Source organism: Vipera berus (assembly GCF_964194415.1).
Source record: "Vipera berus genome assembly, chromosome: 5".
Taxonomy (NCBI): Eukaryota; Metazoa; Chordata; class Lepidosauria; order Squamata; family Viperidae; genus Vipera; species Vipera berus.
In genome coordinates, this window is record NC_138207.1 from 101328421 (window position 1) to 101346541 (window position 18121).

Consider the following 18121-nt stretch of genomic DNA (forward strand, 5'->3'; position numbering starts at 1 on the left):
TTCATGTTCTCTCTCTGCTATTAGGGGATATGGATTCAGAGGAAATGAAATTATTAACTGTTTGCATTTTCGTTACACATTTTTCTTTGTCAAGAGTCTTTCCCACCTCGATCAATAGTTCCAACCCTTATATTTTCTTATACCGTGATTAATATCTTCAGTGTTTTTCCAAAAAGAATGTAACTGAAAGTTTGTTTGAAAGTAAGCAAATTCGTTACCAACGCCCAAACACACTTTCAATTTATAATACTTTTTGGGCACCAGGGACCGGTTCCATGGAGAGACGTTTTTCCGTGGACCATCCCGTGGATGGGGCTTCTGGCGTGGACCAGCGGTTGGAGATCCCTGTTAGAACAGAATAGAACAATAGAATAGAATAATAATTTTATTGTCACTTTGAATGTGCACTAATCGGCATACATGAAAATGAAATTTCATTGCATACAGCTGTTCTAATGTTTATATATTTTAGTCCGTTGCTGAATGCAGACTTGATCAATGCTATTAACTATTTACTGCATTCTGTTCTCTTTCATTGGGAAATATGGATGATGTGTGTCTAGAGACATATATAAAGCAAGTTGTATCCACTTAGACTTCCAAACTTTATTTAACGTTTGCAGTAGTGGCAGATATCTGTAGCTGGGGTCTAGGATGAGGGTGGAGTTGTGTTCTTCTGAGCTTGTGGGTTGGTTTCCAAAGGTTTTGTTACCAAGCTAGGTAACATCTTCAGTGGAGCTTAGGGGAGGTCAGTGTTGGTGTGTCGAGTGAGGGCCTTGTGATGGGTCTGACCCAGGGGTAGGCAACCTTGGCTCTTTTATGACTCGTGGACTTCAACTCCCAGAATTCCTGAGCCAGCCATATTGAGGGGAAAGGGAGAGGTTTCCAAGCTGAGCCATGCTGGCTCAGGAATTCTGGGAGTTGAAGTCCACCAGTCATAAAAGAGCCAAGGTTGCCTAGGCCTAGGCCGCTTTATGACTGGTGGACTTCAACTCCCAGAATTCCTGAGCCAGCCATATTGAGGGGAAAGGAAGAGGTTTCCAAGCTGAGCCATGCTGGCTCAGGAATTCTGGGAGTTGAAGTCCACCAGTCATAAAAGAGCCAAGGTTGCCTACCTCTGGGTCAGACCCATCACAACACCCTCACTCCACACACCCACACCTGAAGCCCTTATAAACCGAAGAACACTGACATTCCCTAAACTACACTGAAGATGTTACCTAGCCTGGTAATAAAACATTTGGAAACCAACCCACAAGCTCGGAGAACAAACTTCCACCCTTTAATTAAAGTTTCAGTTTAGCACTGATATTGTTAACCCAAAGGAGGCATTTATAGGGGACAATACTTTCAGAAAAGTGTGTCATATTTTTCCATTTCCCTTGCAGTTCATGTTCCTTTCACTGTTAATCACGCTCATTTTGATAGCTAACATAGCAAGCCAGGTTTGGGATACCTCACCTTATGTGATCCCCAGAGAAAGGATTTATTTTTAAATTTCAGATTGCTTAGATGAGAAATAAAATTATTCTTTTGCCGTTGAACTAAGACAGAATTAGTTATGTGGCCAATGTTATGGAGAGTCCTTGTTTACAGGTGTCAAACCCAACATTTATGTCGCTAAATGAGACATTTGTGAAGTAAGTTTTGCTTGTCAGAAGTTTGCAAAAGGGGATCACGTGACTCACCACAACTGTCACGAGTCAGTTGCCAAGCCTCTGAATTTTGATCACCTGATCGTAGGGATGATGCAGTGGTCATAAGTGTGAAAAATGGTCACAAGTCACTTTTTCAGTGCCATTCTAACTTTGAACAGTCGCTACATGAACTGTTTTAAGTCAAGGATTACCTGTACAGGCTGTCTTGTTTAGTGACTGTTCATAGTTACAACAGTGATGAAAAAGTGATTTTGCAACCAGTTCTCACACTTACGGCCTCTACAGGTCTGTAAAGCAAAGGAAATCTGAAGACAGATTATAAACACAGCTGTGGTTTCACTTAGTGACCACTTCATTTAACTACTGACTTAGTGCTCTCAATTGTGGTTGCCAAAATAGATTTCCCCCCCCCTCTCATTTTGTCCTATTTTGCTTACATTGTTTTCAAGCTTCTCTACAATTAATTATGAATAATCTCTTCAAGTTTGGATAACCTCCAAAAACAGTATAATATCCAAATGGCTAATGTTTTATATTCTACAGTCAATGGTTCTTTGGGGGGAAAAAAGCATAATAATGTTGATTTATATAATTTATAGTTCAGCCAGCAGCCTCTCAGATGATTGCAATTTATATGCAGTTTAAGTGATAAGATGCCGTCAAATTTTTTTTATCACCTGTGTGTAAGACAATGTTATAACTGGCATTATCAATTTTGCTCCAAGAATTTTTTCTTCTTATGATTTTCTATATAAGTTGTTTTAGTTCATAATGGCAAAATGAAGGGAGGGAGAGCAAAACTTGGTTCATTCCTTTTGCCACTGTATTATTACTTTTGAATTTGCCTTATTAGCGCTTTATGATTGTTAAAGGTAAAGGTAAAGGTTCCCCCGCACATGCGTGCTAGTCGTTTCCGACTCTAGGGGCCGGTGCTCATCTCCGTTTCAAAGCCGAAGAGCCAGCGCTTGTCCGAGGACATCTCCGTGGTCATGTGGCCGGCATGACTAAACGCCAAAGGCGCACGGAACGCTGTTACCTTCCCACTGTAGTGGTCCCTATTTTTCTACTTGCATTTTTACGTGCTTTCAAACTGCTAGGTTGGCAGAAGCTGGGACGAGTAACAGGCGCTCACTCTGCTACACGGCACTCGGGATTCGACCCACCAAACTGCCGACCTTCTGATCGACAAGCTCAGCGTCCTAACCCACTGAGCCACCGTGTCCCTTTATGATTGTTACCAGTGGCCAATAAATTTTTAAAATATTTTTGTCAAATTAGGGACTGTAGTGTGACCTTGCTAGACATCGTTCATGAATCCCCAATGAACAGAATCGAATGCCTTATGAATATTTTGTGCAACTGGATTCTTGATTTTCTTACTAACAGGCCCCAGTATGTACAAGCTGGAACAAATATTTCTGACACCATTTTCTTGAGCACAGGTTCTCCTCAGGGCTGCGACCTAAGTCCACTGCTGTTCAGCCTCTTGACCCATGACTGTTGTGCTAGGTTTGCCACCAACCATATTGTGAAGTTTGCGGATGATACAACAGTAGTGGGCCTTATTCAAGATGACAATGAGGGTGCTTACCACGAGGAGGTTGAGGGTTTGGTGAACTGGTGTAAGGAGAACAGCCTAGTTTTAAACATTGGAAAAACCAAAGAGATCGTTATCGTTATGTAGTCAAGATGGAAAGTGATTAACATTTATATGTTACTTATATGTAAGGGTGTAGGTCTATACATATGTTGTACATAGTATGTTTAAATGTGTGTTATGTATGTGTACACTTTGAGAGCAGGCAAATAAATTTCATTTTTAATGTGTGCGGTTGTGCCCACAGTAAAAAAATGACAATAAAGGTTGTCTATCTATCTATCTATCTATCTATCTATCTATCTATCTATCTATCTATCTATCTATCTATCTGTCTGTCTGTCTGTCTGTCTGTCTATCTGTCTATCTGTCTATCTGTCTATCTATCATCTATCATCTATCTATCTAATCATCCTATCTATCCTATCCTATCCTATCCTATCCTATCCTATCCTATCCTATCCTATCCTATCCTATCCTATCCTATCCTATCCTATCCTATCCTATCCTATCCTATGCCATCCCATCCCATCCCATCCATCCATCCATCCATCCATCCATCCATCTATCTATCTATCTATCTATCTATCTATCTATCTATCTATCTATCTATCTATCTATCATCTATCTATCTAATCATCCTATCCTATCCTATCCTATCCTATCCTATCCTATCCTATCCTATCCTATCCTATCCTATCCTATCCTATCCTATCCTATCCTATCCTATCCTATGCCATCCTATCTATCTATCTATCTATCTATCTATCTATCTATCTATCTATCTATCTATCTATCTATCTATCTATCTATCTATCTATCTATCTATCTATCTATCTATCTATCTATCTATCTATCTTCAAGGATCCAAAATAATAATAACAAATCCCGTTTAACATATGTAACATCCAGCAGTGGTCTTTTAATAGGTTCTGCATTGGTTTTATTTAGATGAATCTGGTTTTATCTATGCAGTCTCCAATGTTTGTCGTGGAATGTAGCCTGGATTCCCAGCAGGGAGGGGCTTGCATTCTCTGGCAATTCTCAGATTTATATCTATATTGATGCAAATACTTTGCTATATCCTAGCAAGAGTCTGTCTACAGGTCAGGAGCAATAAAGGAAGCTGCTGAAAAGTAATTCCACATGTTCTTTTTGCTTCTTGGGGGGGCGGGCGGCTGACGGTTTTTAAAAGGAAAAAAAATATGTTTAATAAAGAAAACGGGTGACAATATCTCCTATGTAAGCTATTCTGTGGTTTCAGAATTACAGTTCCAACTGATCTCAGTTGTCTTCTGTTAGTGCTATTCATGCTAGTAAAAAGCAGCCAAAACAAACACCGCACAAGGAAAAACATTAGCATGGCTGTTTTCTCTCTCTTTTTCCCCCCTGGAAGATAAACCCTCTCCCGCACCCCTTGATTTCTTATTCTTTCAAAATCAGTAGGGTGTCAGTACCCACAGAAAAGTTATCCAGGAGGTGACCTTTTCTTAAAAAAATAAATAAATAAAAGTAAATAGTACACCAGGAAAGTATAACCTACAGATGTGCTAAATGAGAGGAATGTTAAAGATTATTCTTTTTCCGGTTAGCTGAAGAAAAAAAATCAGAGAAATTATTCATTTTCAATTTCCCCTTAATACAATCTGTGGATTTAACCTGTGTTATTTAAGAAACTACACTGAATTGTGGGTTGGTGTTTCCCCCCCCCCACGACAGTATTATAATCTTGATACTTAAACCTAAATATCAAGTATTAAATGGGCTGCTTCAGTAAATCATAGTTAAGATTATTGCTTTTTCAATGAAAAGGAGTATTCCAGGGGAAAGAGTAGGCTGAACCCTGCACAACTGAATCTTGTAGTGACAAACCCTAATAACAGAAGTTTATCATTAGTGGAGTTATGTAACATTAACCATTTTTTCCCCTGTGTGTGCAACAATTCATTACATTTCTTATCCCAAGGTTAGTCAGAATAGAATAGAGCTGGAAGGGACCTTTAAGATCTTCTAGTCCACCCCGCTGCTCCAGCAGGAGGCCCTATACAATTTGAGACAAATGGCTGCCCAGTCTCTTTTTGAAAGCCTCCAGTGATGAAGCTCCCACAACTTCTGAAGGCAACTTCTGTTCCACTGGTTGATTCTTCTCACGGTCTGGAAATTTCTCCTTAGTCTTAGGTTGGTTCTCTCCTTGATTAGTTTCCATCCATTGTTTCTTGTCCTGCCTTCTGGTGCTTTGGAGAATAATGTTCTCTTCTTTGTGGCAGCCCCTCAAATACTGGAAGACTGCTATCATGTCCCCCCCTAGTCCTTCTTTTCTCTAGACTGGCCATTCCCAAATCCTGCAACCGTTCTTCATATGTTTTAGTCTCCAGGCCTTTAATCATCTTAGTTGCTCTTCTCTGTACTCTTTCCAGAGTCTCAACATCTTTTTTGTAAGGTGGTGACCAAAATTATTAAATATTAATAGTAAAATTAATGAACAGATATAAAACACAATCAATCAGAATATAGCTGGAAGGGACCTTGGAGGTCTTCTAGTCCAGCCCCCTGCTCAAGCAGGGGAACCTATACCATCTCAGACAAGGGACTGTCTAGTCTCTTCTTAAAAGCCTCCAGTGATGGAGCGCCCACGATTTCTGGAGGCAACTTCTGTTCCTCTGGTTGATTGTCCTCACTGTCAGGAAGTTTCTGCTTAATTCCAGGTTGCTTCTCTCCTTGGTTAGTTCCCATCCATTGTTAATATTCCCATTATTATTATTGTGGTTACAGTTGGTTGCATAGTCAGCCAGGTGTTTAGACTGGATTTGCCATTTTTGTCCACTTATTCAGTTCTTCCCAAAGCTAGACAGATGTTGTTATTTTTTTTTTTAATTCCATTTATATCCTGCCCTTCTCCGAAGACTCAGGGCAGCTTACAAGCTTAGCAGTAGCCTTCATTCTATGTATAATGCCTGCTTATTAGGGCTTTCACACACACACACCCAAGCGGCATTATTACAAAGTCAGCTTAATTGCCCCCAACAATCTGGGTCCTCATTTTACCTACCTCGGAAGGATGGAAGGCTGAGTCAACCTTGAGCCTGGTGGGACTCGAACCTGTACTAATTGCAGGTAGCTGGTGTTACTTAAGGAGGCATTAGCCCACTGCTCCACCAAGGCTCTGTTCTTGTTGTTTCATGGTGTTAAAGGTATCGTCCCAGAACACAGGCTGTTCCAAGTAAAGCTACCTTTTGCAGTTGACCAACGCTGATTTTGGGGATGATGATGGTGTTCAAGTTCTCCAGATGTTTTGGGATTGACCCCTAGGTGCCTATTGGTACTATCTTGGCTTCCTTTTGCCACAGTTGTTTTACTACTATTTGCAGGCCTTCGTATTTTGTATTTCCAGTTCTTTCTCTTCTATTCTGCTGTCTCCAAGTACTGCCAAAACTATCCAGAGTTGTTTTTGTCTTTGCTTTCAGGAATTTTATGTTTGTGTTATGTGGCGGGTATATTAATATAAATTATGTACCGTATACTGTATGTGTAACATAAATTATGTATACTATTATTTTAAAAAAGAATATGGCCACATCCTTTGAAAACAGGAAGCTTGCCTTTTTTGCCCACCTATAACAGTTACAGTTTTTTTTTTAAAAAATAAAAGCTATACATGCTAAAGTTGATCCTACTAATCATTTATATAGTCTCTAACTGGAAAATCCAAAGACATATGTAAAATACATGGTATCTATATAGGATTTGATGCATTTATTAACAATTTTAGTTCCAAAGTAATGCAGTGCTATGCAGAATTTTTGTTTATTTCCTAGCTTTCCTTACTATTATCTGTAAGTCATGTTAACACTCTACCGTTAAGTTCCATGTATTTTCATTCATATTTTAAAATCTAGAAACATTCCTAATTGTGTTGGGCAATATTTTTTTTACATAATTTTAAATCTACCCCATTTCTCAGGAGCACTGTATCTTGTTAACTAAATCCTGTTCCTGCTTTATTACGCAATTTAATTTTTCATGTCTCTCATTTATTAGCAGTAAAATGATCTCTGGAAAAAAATAATTAGATTAAATGTCTAAAATAAGTGCAAAGTATAAAAATGGCAGTAAAATGAAATAGGTTCTCTATTTGCTTAAGTAAAATAAAGTCAGATACTTAATTATAATGATCTTCAAGGAAATGGTTTTAATAGCCACAATTTTGAATGTTAAATATAAACAAGTTGTTTTCTGCTTATTTTCTGCTACTGTTTTTGGCATAGATGAACAATTCCTACTGCTATGATTGGTTAGATTAATTACATATTCCCTGGGATTTTTGCAATCTAGAAGTGTTAATTCCAAATATGGAAAACTTTGGAAATCTGGTGATCTTTTCCTAGTATTCCATAGGATTTGGGAGAGAAGAACATTTTAGCAGCTTCTCCAGATCTTCTCCAGAACATCCCAAGCGACAGAAGATTGGGCTTCATCAAGAGAAGGCCAAAAAAAGGGTCACCATCTTGGACAGACCTAAATGGATGCCACTCTGAAAGTTCTGAAATCAATGCTGTCAAATACAAAAAATAAAATAAAAATCAGTTTGCCTATTTTTCAGTTCTGCATAAGTCTAACCTAGATTCCTTTCTTCACCCATGAGAATTTCCCAGAGGCATTTCATGGCCACAATCTTATTCATAAAATAGAGTTTTATTCTCTTTTAGGGAGAAATATATGTATGTATGTATGTACGTAATCCTAATCCTATCTGTGTCTATGTCTGTGTATCTCTCTCTCTCTCTCTCTCCATACACACACACACACACACACACACACACACACACACACACACACACTCTCTCTCAGTGGTGGGATTCAAATACGTGCACAACTGGTTCTCTGCATGGATGCTGCTTCCGGAAGTCCATTCTGGGCCTGGGCAAAAAAAAAATTAACTACCAGTTCTGCCGAATTGGTGCGAATGAGTCCCACCACTCCATATTCACACACACATACACATACACATACACATACACATACACATACACATACACATACGTATACATATACATATACGATGTCTCCTCAAATTTTCACTGGGCACATCAGTGCCTTTAACCAAGCAATCAATCAATCATACAAACAGTTCCAAGAAAAAAAAAACACGAGATAGAATGGAAGACTTTTGCATACGTTGCATTGTTTTATTTTAGATTTTGCTGAGTAATAATTGTTCTAAGGAGCAACTGGCGTCTTCTACCAGCATGTTACTTTTAAATAAGCCCCAGAATGAAAATATTGCTGCGGCGGGGATGAAATTGGAGCCCTCTTCACTTCATATTTGGTGCTCTATTTTCAAACATTTTAAATGAAGATTAGTTTCTTAAATTCTCTCTGGCACCACATGCCATCAAATCTCATCCCCAGTCACTTAGATCTCTAATTAACTTATACTCTACAGACCTATTTCTTCAGCTTACATTTCTTTCAAGGCCTCTGATGTGCTGAGTTACACTGGAAAGAAACAATAAGATTTAGGAGAAGAATTAATTTAAGAAAGTCAGGCGCAGATAAGGGAAAATGAGAAAAAGCAGCTTAGCATTTTGTCTTGTAAATGGTTTTGCTCTGTTAGACTAAGAACCCATTTATTCAAGAAGGAGAAGGACTGTTAATGAGATAGATGATGAATAAGCCCAGCGATTATGGTAATGAATTTTAGCACTCACTTTCTCTGATATTTTATTTATGAGGTGCTTGATTATTCAGATAAAGACAAGAAGTTTATGGCAGTAGATTATGTCTTGTTTTCATAAACATATTCAGTAGTTTAATAAACATATTTTTTTCACTTTAAAAATGAGCCAAATTTATGAGAGATTATCTTAGGGTTAATGAAGTCTAACATTAAGGAAATATTACCCTATAATACCACAGCTTTCAGAACTAGAGATGAAATTGCTCGATATTTTTCCCTCACTCCTCCATTTTCCTAAGGGCTGTATTTATATATTGTACGTTTTATGCCATTAATCCTATTTTTACAAGTCCCTCTTAAGCCAATTCCGTGAAAATTATACCTAGAAGTTTATAGTTCTGTCACTTTGTTTTACTAAGAGGTTTAATAAATACGGAACAATTGAAGGGAAGAATAGCTTTGCGGTTTATAGGCAGATGCAGTCCTTGGATAAATAGTTCCAACACCCCAGAGGTGATTGATTTTGCAGAAGCTTGTCAGCGTAAAGCGGAGTTGTTTGGAGCTACATTTTTATGCAGGTTGAGGGAAAGCAAAGCAAATAAAATCAGAAATAAAGAGCTGGGGTGTCGGCTGTCAAGATTGGGATAATTAGCTGGGGTTATCCGATGGACATCCTGGAAATGATAGGATTGAAAGCTACCTCTGTTTATTGTGTCTGATAAAAGGGGAGGGAAGGAAAAGAAAGAGTACGCCGCCACCGTGTAACAGATTTAATTTGTGGGAGAAATTTGCCCCAATGCATAATGCCATCTTTACAGAGAAGTGCACGGTTTCCAGATTGAGCTGATAGAGTATCAGCGTGGAGGAAAGACAGCTGTCACATGAAGCTTCCTCTTCATTGATCAACACCCCAAACGGTTTTGCTCTATGGCAATATCATAATGAACAATGCAAGATCAGAGGAATCCCCAGCAAATTATGCAGCCCTCAAGGCTGAAGCTGGCACGTCTCCTTCCCCAGAACGCCAGGGATCTGTTTGGTGACGAGCGTCCTTTTTAAACGCTTTCAAGATAATTTAGCCTGTATTTTAAACATAAGTGGCAAATTTGCTTCATTGGAGAATAATTTTCCCACTATTGAACTTCTGCCTGGCTCAGGAGAGTGCACAAAAGAATTGTGGGAAGTTACAAAGAGACACGCAGGTAGGTTTACATTTCCCAGATTAATTCACTTGATGAAAAGCTGCTGCTTCTGATGTGTCATACATCAAAGGTAAGGGCATCAGTAATCTTTGCTCAAGGGCACAGCTAACAGACAGATAGACATGTGAATGAGATGGGGGAGAAAAACGTAGTTCATCCTTTTCTGCTAACACCGCAGCGGAGATAAAGGAAGATTTATGAGTCATTTTGGACCACATACCAGCCAGCAGTGCACAGTATTTTTCACATGCTCCCAAAATCGGCGGTGGAAGGCAATCAGGCTGTCACAGTGTCCATCAGGTGCTTTTACAAAGAAATTGGCTCCTTTGGACTTTCTCTGGCGTGCTCCGTTGTTTCTTGGTGTTTTTTTTTAATCTGCTGTCGAGAACGTGCATGTTTGCAATAAATTTAATCCGAAAAACAACTAAACACTGCCGCATTCACTTATACTCACAGCAGGATGCTCTTGAGTTACAAAAGTCTGAGTTCAAAGGATCATGAGGAGGACAGAACTGGCTAGGAGTATTTTTTAGCAAGGTATGTGAAAAAAGAAGAGTAGACTATCTCAGTCTGTAGAAGGTCATATGTACAAGCCCTTGCTTAACTCAAAGTACACCCATGAATTGTAGCTCAAATATTGCATTAGGTTAATTGGGTGTATTTTTGTCATGGGTGAGTCTCTACTTGTTCCAGAAATTTAACTGAAAGAAGCAGAGCCCTTTGGAGCTGTCCAATCCCCACCTCTGTTTTCTTCACTTGAAGGAAACAATTTCAGCCATGCTTCATGGAGACGGTCAAAGAGCTTCACTCCTGTAGCTTCAAGACTCACAATTTCACAACAACAAAGCAAACCAGTGGCCACTTTTCCTTTCTTGAAGCTGGATTTCAATAAAACAGAACAGAACAGAACAGAGAATGAAACACAACGGAACGGAATGGAATGGAATGGAACAGAACGGAACAGATTCTTTATTGGCCAAGTGTGTTTGGACATCTGAACAGAATCACATTTTGGCTGATTAAGACTGAATGCTGAGTTTTTATATCTTCATAAATGATAAGGGGTGAGATATGGGAAGAAGTGATTTTTAAAAATTGAAATATTAACGTGTTAAGTTACTCAAGTTGTTCTACTTATCTGGAGGAAGGGGGGGGGAGTTAAATGTAATATAGAATATATAGGACAATAATATCATGTATCAGATGAATAACTGACCAAAGCTTACTTTTTACAATTATTTACTGAAATGTTTCAGTCTTTACTTGTGATATGTTTGGTTAGTACGTTACTGTATATATCTTTAAATTTTAATTGCAATAGTAACACCAGACATTAATTTCTGGAAAGCTGCTAATAATTCAGAGGGGTAAAATGTTTTATTCCATGGTGTGTTGCCATAGTTATGCAGAAAATTTGCAAACATTAAATCAGACACATTTTTCATGTTTATCATTTTCAATTTCAGCAACTATGCTGAAAATGGTCTATGCCTCAACTGAGTATTTTATGAATTAGAGAGACCAGCAATAGGTTTGCCTAAAAAATCGGAGGCCAAGACAAAATAAATAAATAAATAAATAAATTGATAACTACTGTTCAAAATTAATTGCCAGTAAAATAAGGCCTCCCATATATCAAATTAATCGATCCCTGTCTACATATGGATATACTAGCTTACACATCCTGCCTCCTATGAGCAATAACGAGAGGTAAGGAAAAACCCAACATGACAATGGGTTAAATGTTAGGTGGTTGAAGAGGGCCTGGTCAGGAAACAGTCACCGCAAGAAACACCACAGCTATCTTTATTGGTCCTGCGCTGTGGTGGCACCATGGTTAGAAGGCAGCACTGCAGGCTAATTCTGCCAACTGCCAGCTGCTGGCAGTTTGATTCTCACTGGGTTGGTAAAATGAGGATTCAGATTTAAGCTCTCTGTAAACTGCTTAAAGAGGGCTGTAAAGCAGTATATAAGTGCTATTGCTACCCTCCCTCCCTCCCTCCCTTCCCTCCCTCCCTCCCTCCCTCCCTCCTTCCTTCCTTCCTTCCTTCCTTCCTTCCTTCCTTCCTTCCTTCCTTCCTTCCTTCCCACGGTGGTGCAGTGGTTAGAATGCAGCATTGCAGGCTGACTCTGCCCACTGCCAGCAGTTCAATCATGGCCGTCTGAAGGTTGACTCAGCCTTCCATGTTTCCGAGGTTGGTAAATGAGGACCCAGATGGTTGGGGGCAAGAGGCTGAGAGAGAGCTGCAAAGCACTGTGAAGTGGTATATAGGTCTAAGTGCTGTCGCTATTGCTGTAGGCTACAACAACAGGTCACCTCCTCCCTACCAACTAGGGGGTAGCAGTTGCAGAACTAGAAGGATCCTCGTTTACTGACTATAGAGAGAGATTCTTCCATAGACAATCCTGGATCCAGAGGGTCTAACAGACTGATTTAATCAAGAAAAAGCAGCCTCTTGAGTTTGTTTGGAAACCCCAGAGAGAACGTGAAGTTGCTATCACACACAGGTAATCCTCGAGATACAACGGTAAAATAGGCATGCAAATTGGGTCCATCAGGTGACCAGCCCAATTTTATGGTCCTTTTTTCTGGCGGTCATTAAGGCAATGCACCGAGCATAACTGGAACGTCATGAACATTAAATAAATAGCGTGCCCACTGAGTCCCAGGGCACCCACGCACACACCCAGCTCCACTTGCGTGATCCATAGGTCACCATTCCCTCTCCTTCCCCAACTCCCCACCGGTCTGCAAAGCTGGAAAAGGTGGGGATCTTTGCGTGAAAGGAATCCACTTTTCGCTGTGGCGTGGTTCTTGCTGAAGCTGTCATGAAACGGGGCAAACGGGATCACGGGGTGCTGCCGTGAAAGCAGCCACACCAAAACCCCTGATCATACGTTGTCATATGATCGGGGGAGAGCCAAGCGTCGGACCTTCGGAACTGGACTGTAACTCTCCCCCCCTTTTTTTTCTCCCCCAGGCAACTATGTAGCCTTGGTGGAGCAGTGGGCTAATGCCTCCTTAAGTAACAACAGCTGCCTGCAATTACTGCAGGTTCGAGTCCCACCAGGCTCAAGGTTGACTCAGCCTTCCATCCTTCCCAGGTAGGTAAAATGAGGACCCAGATTGTTGGGGGCAATTAAGCTGACTTTGTAATAATGCCACTGGGGTGTGTGTGAAAGCCCTAATAAGCAGGCATATACATAGAATGAAGGCTACTGCTAAGCTTGTAAGCCGCCCTGAGTCTTCGGAGAAGGGCGGGATATAAATGGAATTAAAATAAAAAATAAATAAATAAAATAAAAAACTTTGAACATAACATTTGAAAGAGTTTTGCGGTACTTCTTTGTCTTTTGTGATTTTTTTCCCTCCACGTCTTTCTCTTCTCTTCTGCGGTCTCCAGGTGCTACCCCATCCACTATCCAGACTTTTTTTTGGGGGGGGGTCTTTAGCTTCTCCTTTTGCTTTCGTGGTCTCTGTTTTCAGATCCTACCAGTTCTTACTTGCTTGCACGGTGTAAGCTGAAAACAACACGCATTGTTTCATTGTTTAATTAGCCAGAAGCTATTGTTTTGTGTGGTTGCAGAAGGATGGTTAATTATGTTGCAGGAGTATGAACATAATTAGCCAACCTATCTGAAATGGTCTAGGGCAGGGGTCTTCCAACTTGGCTCTTTTATGACTTGTGGTCTTCACTTCCCAGAATTCCTCAGCCAGTGTGCCTGGCTGAGGAATTCTGGGAGTTGAAGTCCACAGGTCATAAAAAGGCCAAGTTGGAAGACCCCTGTTCTAAGGTTTCCTGCATGAGCAGGGGTTGGACTAGAAGACCTCCAGGGTCCCTTCCAGCTCCATTATTCTATTACTGTGTTATTTTGAGCACGAATTAATGTCTGAAATAACTTCATATGTAAATCTTCCGATATCAATGTAACAAAGTAATTTAATTCAATTTGGGAGTCATGATCCCATATGGCCTTGTACAATATCCAAAATACGTTTCTCTTTACTTAAAATGTGAATATTCTAACTTTTCTATGATCTATTAGATGAAAATGGATTTCGAGCTGCTTGGGTAGAATTTACTGTAAATCTCGTTTTATGATTTACCTTGTGTTGATTGCTGCTATTGATATCCCCATATTATTTTTATTTTAACGGTCTGCAGTTTTCCAAATGATATGATATATCTAGGATTTAAAACTTAACAGATGAAAAGCTGAAAGAAAAATTAACATGTATTTGAGATTTGTACGTTCCCTTTACTCATTTCTGTGTTTATTTTTCTTTATTTTTCCCTTCCTTGCCTCCTTTTTTCAAAAATTGCTCCATACATTTTTTTAAAATGTGGACCTTTGTATGCTCCCATACATTCAATTTTCTTGTTCAAGAAGCTTCTTTGAACTGATGTGCCAGTTTTGATGAATATCAGGGGGAAAAAATTGACCTACATAGATATGAATGAGGCAACCTATTTGTTCTTCGTACTGTATGGCTTCCTCCTCACGATAACCACACTTTGCCAAAATCTAATTGATTAAAAAGTGAAGATAACAAAAATAATGATTGCATGATGTGTTTTAGCCACACATTTTTCAAAGCATAACAGTTTTTGGCTTCCTATTATGGTTAATGTCTATTTCCTAGCCCAGATTTGTTTCAGCTCAAAATATAGATTGGACAATAGGGCAGTTGTGGGTTTCATGGAGCAACATTGGAATAAAAAGAGCTGGCTGTGAGGTTCCACGTGGATTGCAATGTAGAAGAAAGAGTTCTAAATCACGGAATTATAAAGTGGGATTATCCCTTAATTGCAGGAAGTTGTCTGATGCGCAAAAGGACTATCTGCCTGAGAAAATTGCTATCATTGCAAAGGTCTGTTGTAACAGCTGGACAATTTCTATTTAAGTGATTTTTTACTTAATAATTTCTCTATACACAATGGCGATAGCCATTATTTTAGCGGTTTAAAATGTTTGCTTTCCATATTTGTGTAGCGTGATGTAAGCTGTATGTTCTCACCGGGATGAACTTTTTTAATATTTTGAAGAGTGCATATAAAGAACTGGCATTCTAGCCTTCTGTTTTATTTTATTTCTCCTCATTCAGTTGCATTTCTTTGCATCTCGTGAGTTGTGATGAACTTGTATTCCCCCCCCCCCGCTTTTGAGCAAAATCTGAAATCAAAGCGCAACAAAATTCATGTATTGCTCCAGATAGTGTTTACTAATAGGAAATCCTTTATAATTTCTTTCTTTTTGTCCTTCGCTATTCTGGTGCTTTCACTCAGCATAGTAGGAATAAAGAGTCAGTGAAAAAAGTCTATAAAATAACACCGAGTACAAGAAACCACATGTGATTGTTTCTCAGATCGTCTATCTAGGTTTAGTTGCAATGTGGAATGAAATGTTTATTAAATTGGCCTACAAGTCGGATTCAAGCATCTCACCAAAAACAGAAGGATTCCTTCCTTTTATGGAAGAATTGTATTTTTTTTTATTATTATTATTATTATTATTATTATTATTATTATTATTATTATTATTATTATTATTATTATTATTATTATTATTATTATTATTATTATTATTATTATTTAGATTTTGCTATCCTGCCTTTGTTATCTATTTTACTTATTTATTAAATTTATCTGCTGCCCATTTTGCCACAGTCATAAATTATGAATAACTCAGGATAGCAAGTATGACAGAGAGATACAGAGAGATACAGAGAGAGAGAGAGAGAATAACCTTTTATTCCAGTCCTACATCTTTTTTTAAAAAAATGCAAATAAAATTCCATATTCTTTATTTGCTTTCTTTTTCTAAGGCAAGATACACAGAGTGAACAGCAGGAGAATATTAATGGGAAAGTCAGTCCTATTGATTAGGAGCAACTGTATTTAATATTCATGCACCAGCAGGCATTATCCACAATATGTGACAATAGCCGATGGCTTAGATGCTTTGAAGAGCCAAGTCAAGAAATAAAAGTAACATTACATAATAAATGATAGCTAGATAGCATTGTATATAATCAAGGGCAGTGTACAGATGGAAGGTTATCAAAGAGAGATCCAATCTAGAACTAAGGAGAAGTTTCCTGACAGTGAGAACCATTAATCAGCTTGCCTCTAGAAGCTGTGGGCACTCCATCACTGGAGGCTTTCAAGATAAGACTGGACAACCATTTTTCTGGACTGGTATGGGGTCTCCTGCCTGAGCAGGGAGTTAGACTAGAAGATCTCCATGGCCACTTCCAACTCTATTTTGATTGATTGATGGATGGATGGATTGATTCATTGATTGAAATGGTCTAGGGGCTCCTGCTTGACTTGGGAACTTCAACTCCCAGGATTCCTCAGCCAGGCACGCGTTCCTGGCTGAGGAATTCTGAGAGTTGAAGTCCCCAAGTCATAAAAGGGCCACGTTTGAAGACCCCTGGTCTGGGGTCTCCTGGTTGAACAAGGGGTTGGACTAGAAGAGGCCCCTTTGCACTCTGTATTCTGCATATTTCTGCATGTGCTCCTCAGAGGAGCCAACAGGAGAAGACTGTGGCTTGTTTACATGGCTTGATGATTCCCTTTTGATCCTCACAATTAATAAAAAGGTAAAGGTAAAGGTTCCCCCACACATGCGTGCTAGTCGTTTCCGACTCTTCAAAGCCGAAGAGCCAGCGCTTGTCCGAGGACGTCTCCGTGGTCATGTGGCCGGCATGACTAGATGCCAAAGGCGCACAGAACGCTGTTACCTTCCCACCGTAGTGGTCCCTATTTTTCTACTTGTGTTTTTACGTGCTTTCGAACTGCTAGGTTGGCAGAAGCTGGGATGAGTTACAGGCGCTCGGGGATTCGACCCGCCAAACTGCCGACCTTCTGATCAACAAGCTCAGCGTCCTAACCCACTGAGCCACCGCGTCCCTTCACAATTAATAAGACACATCAAAAAGAAAAGAAAAAAAGAAAAGTTCAGGATGCACAGTCCTAAAATGTGATGTAGTTTTGCAGAGTTTTAACCGGGACATTATTTGCGTTTGAGTATTTTCAAAATACTCAACATTGAAATGATGTCAGATACTGTATTTAATTAGAAGAGACTCGGGTTGAAAGCAGAGAGGCTAAGCCTGATGCAGACAATATTTCCTCAGTGACACCACAACAGACCTAAAATGTATTCTAGTCTAATGATAGTTGGTAAAGATTAATCTCGGTAAAGATTAAAAGTCGGCGATGGAAACTTATAGAATCATGATATACTGTTTTATGATAACTGTATTGGGGTAGCATCAGTGTTTGTGAGCGTCGTGGGGAAAAAATGTGTGAGTGAACGGTCCCTTTTATAAATCTAATGGTTTCATTATGTCAGATTTAGTAGATAAACTAGAAGAGGGAGGAGACGTGTTATATTTGCAAGTTGCATTTTAATTTAGATGCTTGGTGGTGACTTGTTTTTTTAACTCCCTAACCTGCCCCCAAAGAATCATTCTTTTCTTTTTGCAGATTTCAGCCATTCTTATAACCTTAAAACCTGCTGTGCAGACAGCAATACCACAAAATGTGTTCATGATGAGCACCAGGAAAGAAAAATAAAAAAAGACTTCGATCAGTGTTTCTCAATTTTACTGACTGGGAGATTCTGGGAGTTGAAGTCCACACCTCTTAAAATTTGTCAAGGTTGAAAAACATTTATTTAGTTTATGGCTTCCGAGGAGATATATATCTATATCTATATATCTACATCTACATCTACATCTACATCTACATCTACATCTACATCTATATCTATATCTATATCTATATCTATATCTATATCTATATATCTATATATCATCTCTATCTCTATCTCTATCTCTATCTCTATCTCTATCTCTATCTCTATCTCTATCTCTATCTCTATCTCTATATCTATACCTATATCTATATCCAGGGCTTTTTTCCTCATAGAACGCTCAGAACGGAGTACCGGCACCTTTTTTGGATGGAACCTTGTA

General features: G+C 39.2%; 1 protein-coding gene across 1 annotated transcript in view; it reads left to right on the forward strand.

Moving 5' to 3' along the window:
- Window positions 1–18121, forward strand: part of LRMDA (leucine rich melanocyte differentiation associated) — a gene marked incomplete at its 3' end in the record, with an annotated part of 274214 nt that overhangs the window by 95399 nt on the left and 160694 nt on the right. The gene's annotated exons all lie outside the window — the stretch shown is intronic.